The sequence below is a fragment of the Mixophyes fleayi genome, unplaced genomic scaffold, assembly GCF_038048845.1.
Source record: "Mixophyes fleayi isolate aMixFle1 unplaced genomic scaffold, aMixFle1.hap1 Scaffold_2130, whole genome shotgun sequence".
Lineage (NCBI taxonomy): Eukaryota > Metazoa > Chordata > Amphibia > Anura > Limnodynastidae > Mixophyes > Mixophyes fleayi.
In genome coordinates, this window is record NW_027446325.1 from 25,001 (window position 1) to 27,500 (window position 2,500).

At 48.4% G+C, this 2,500-nt stretch overlaps 3 non-coding genes and 10 pseudogenes across 3 annotated transcripts; all 13 read left to right on the plus strand.

The window, feature by feature from the left end:
* The first annotated feature begins 15 nt into the window (after positions 1-15).
* LOC142121517 (5S ribosomal RNA) lies at positions 16-134 on the plus strand. The gene has a single exon (XR_012683950.1). It is a non-coding gene; the product is annotated as a 5S ribosomal RNA (ribosomal RNA).
* An 82-nt stretch (positions 135-216) lies between these two features.
* LOC142121379 (5S ribosomal RNA) lies at positions 217-335 on the plus strand. Its single transcript, XR_012683916.1, has one exon. It is a non-coding gene; the product is annotated as a 5S ribosomal RNA (ribosomal RNA).
* Positions 336-407: 72 nt separating this feature from the next.
* Positions 408-526, plus strand: LOC142121417 (5S ribosomal RNA; annotated as a pseudogene).
* Positions 527-609: 83 nt separating this feature from the next.
* On the plus strand, positions 610-728 carry LOC142121522 (5S ribosomal RNA; annotated as a pseudogene).
* Positions 729-811: 83 nt separating this feature from the next.
* LOC142121558 (5S ribosomal RNA) lies at positions 812-930 on the plus strand (annotated as a pseudogene).
* Positions 931-1,012: 82 nt separating this feature from the next.
* Positions 1,013-1,131, plus strand: LOC142121439 (5S ribosomal RNA; annotated as a pseudogene).
* A 72-nt stretch (positions 1,132-1,203) lies between these two features.
* On the plus strand, positions 1,204-1,319 carry LOC142121696 (5S ribosomal RNA; annotated as a pseudogene).
* Positions 1,320-1,403: 84 nt separating this feature from the next.
* On the plus strand, positions 1,404-1,522 carry LOC142121529 (5S ribosomal RNA). The gene has a single exon (XR_012683951.1). It is a non-coding gene; the product is annotated as a 5S ribosomal RNA (ribosomal RNA).
* Positions 1,523-1,603: 81 nt separating this feature from the next.
* Positions 1,604-1,723, plus strand: LOC142121625 (5S ribosomal RNA; annotated as a pseudogene).
* Positions 1,724-1,794: 71 nt separating this feature from the next.
* Positions 1,795-1,915, plus strand: LOC142121682 (5S ribosomal RNA; annotated as a pseudogene).
* An 80-nt stretch (positions 1,916-1,995) lies between these two features.
* LOC142121585 (5S ribosomal RNA) lies at positions 1,996-2,113 on the plus strand (annotated as a pseudogene).
* Positions 2,114-2,183: 70 nt separating this feature from the next.
* Positions 2,184-2,303, plus strand: LOC142121557 (5S ribosomal RNA; annotated as a pseudogene).
* Positions 2,304-2,375: 72 nt separating this feature from the next.
* On the plus strand, positions 2,376-2,494 carry LOC142121581 (5S ribosomal RNA; annotated as a pseudogene).
* Positions 2,495-2,500: the final 6 nt, after the last annotated feature.

Genomic DNA, 2,500 nt, shown 5'->3' on the forward strand with positions numbered 1-2,500 from the left:
CTGTAAGCAACCAACACCTACAGCCACACCGCCCTGAACAAGCCCAATCTCGTCTGATCTTGGAAGTTAAGCAGGGCCGGGCCTGGTTAGTACTTGGATGGGAGACCACCTGGGAATACCAGGTGCCGTAGGCATTTTTTTTTCTCTCTCTTGTTCTTGCTTCCTTCAATGCTGGTTTTGAGATGAATAAGAGATGTAGGTCAGTAAATAACCAATACCTACAGCCACACCACCCTGAACAAGCCCAATCTCGCCTGATCTTGGAAGCTAAGCAGGGTCGGGCCTGGTTAGTACTTGGATGGGAGACCACCTGGGAATACCAGGTGCCGTAGGCCTTCTTTTTTTCTCTCTCTTGTTCTTGCTTCCTTCAATGCTGGTTTTGAGATGTAGGTCAGTATGTAACAAATACCTACAGCCACACCACCCTGAACAAGCCCAATCTCGCCTGATCTTGGAAGCTAAGCAGGGCCGGGCCTAGTTAGTACTTGGATGGGAGACCACCTGGGAATACCAGGTGCTGTAGGCCTTTTTTTTCTCTCTCTCTTGTTCTTGCTTCCTTCAATGCTGGTTTTGAGATGTATAAGAGATGTAGGTCTGTAGGCAACCAACACCTACAGCCACACCGCCCTGAACAAGCCCAATCTCATCTGATCTTGAAAGTTAAGCAGTGCCGGGCCTGGTTAGTACTTGGATGGGAGACCACCTGGGAATACCAGGTGCCATAGGCATTTTTTTTTTCTCTCTCTTGTTCTTGCTTCCTTCAATGCTGGTTTTGAGATGAATAAGAGATGTAGGTCAGTAGATAACCAATACCTACAGCCACACCACCCTGAACAAGCCCAATCTCGCCTGATCTTGGAAGCTAAGCAGGGCCGGGCCTGGTTAGTACTTGGATGGGAGACTACCTGGGAATACCAGGTGCCATAGGCATTTTTTTTTCTCTCTCTTGTTCTTGCTTCCTTCAATGCTGGTTTTGAGATGAATAAGAGATGTAGGTCAGTACATAACCAATACCTACAGCCACACCACCCTGAACAAGCCCAATCTCGCCTGATCTTGGAAGCTAAGCGGGGCCGGGCCTGGTTAGTACTTGGATGGGAGACCACCTGGGAATACCAGGTGCTATAGGCCTTTTTTTTTCTCTCTCTTGTTCTTGCTTCCTTCAATGCTGGTTTTGAGATGTAGGTCAGTAGGCAACAAATACTACAGCCACACCACCCTGAAAAGCCCAATCTCGCCTGATCTTTGAAGCTAAGCAGGGCCAGGCCTGGTTAGTACTTGGATGGGAGACCACCTGGGAATACCAGGTGCTGGTTGGCCTTTTTTTTCTCTCTCTCTTGTTCTTGCTTCCTTCAATGCTGGTTTTGAGATGTATAAGAGATGTAGGTCTGTAAGCAACCAACACCTACAGCCACACCGCCCTGAACAAGCCCAATCTCGTCTGATCTTGGAAGTTAAGCAGGGCCGGGCCTGGTTAGTACTTGGATGGGAGACCACCTGGGAATACCAGGTGCCGTAGGCATTTTTTTTTCTCTCTCTTGTTCTTGCTTCCTTCATGCTGGTTTTGAGATGAATAAGAGATGTAGGTCAGTAAATAACCAATACCTACAGCCACACCACCCTGAACAAGCCCAATCTCGCCTGATCTTGGAAGCTAAAGCAGGGCCGGGCCTGGTTAGTACTTGGATGGGAGACCACCTGGGAATACCAGGTGCTAAAGGCAATTTTTTTTCTCTCTCTTGTTCTTGGTTCCTTCAATGCTGGTTTTGAGATGTAGGTCAGTAGGCAACAAATACCTACAGCCACACCACCCTGAACAAGCCCAATCTCCGTCTGATTTTGGAAGCTAAGCAGGCCAGGGCCCTGGTTAGTACTTGGATGGGAGACCACCTGGGAATACCAGGTGCTTTAGCCTTTTTTTTTCTCTCTCTTGTTCTTGCTTCCTCAATGCTGGTTTTGAGATGAATAAGAGATGTAGGTCAGTAAATAACCAATACCTACAGCCACACCACCCTGAACAAGCCCAATCTCGCCTGATCTTGGAAGCTAAGCAGGGCAGGGCCTGGTTAGTACTTGGATGGGAGACCACCTGGGAATACCAGGTGCTAAGGCAATTTTTTTCTCTCTCTTGTTCTTGGTTCCTTCAATGCTGGTTTTGAGATGTAGGTCAGTAGGCAACAAATACCTACAGCCACACCACCCTGAACAAGCCCAATCTCGTCTGATTTTGGAAGCTAAGCAGGCCAGGGGCCTGGTTAGTACTTGGATGGGAGACCACCTGGGAATACCAGGTGCCGTAGGCCTTTTTTTTTTCTCTCTCTTGTTCTTGCTTCCTTCAATGCTGGTTTTGAGATGTAGGTCAGTAGGCAACAAATACCTACAGCCACACCACCCTGAACAAGCCCAATCTCACCTGTTCTTGGAAGCTAAGCAGGGCCGGGCCTGGTTAGAACATGGATGGGAGACCACCTGGGAATACCAGGTGCTGTAGGCCTTTTTT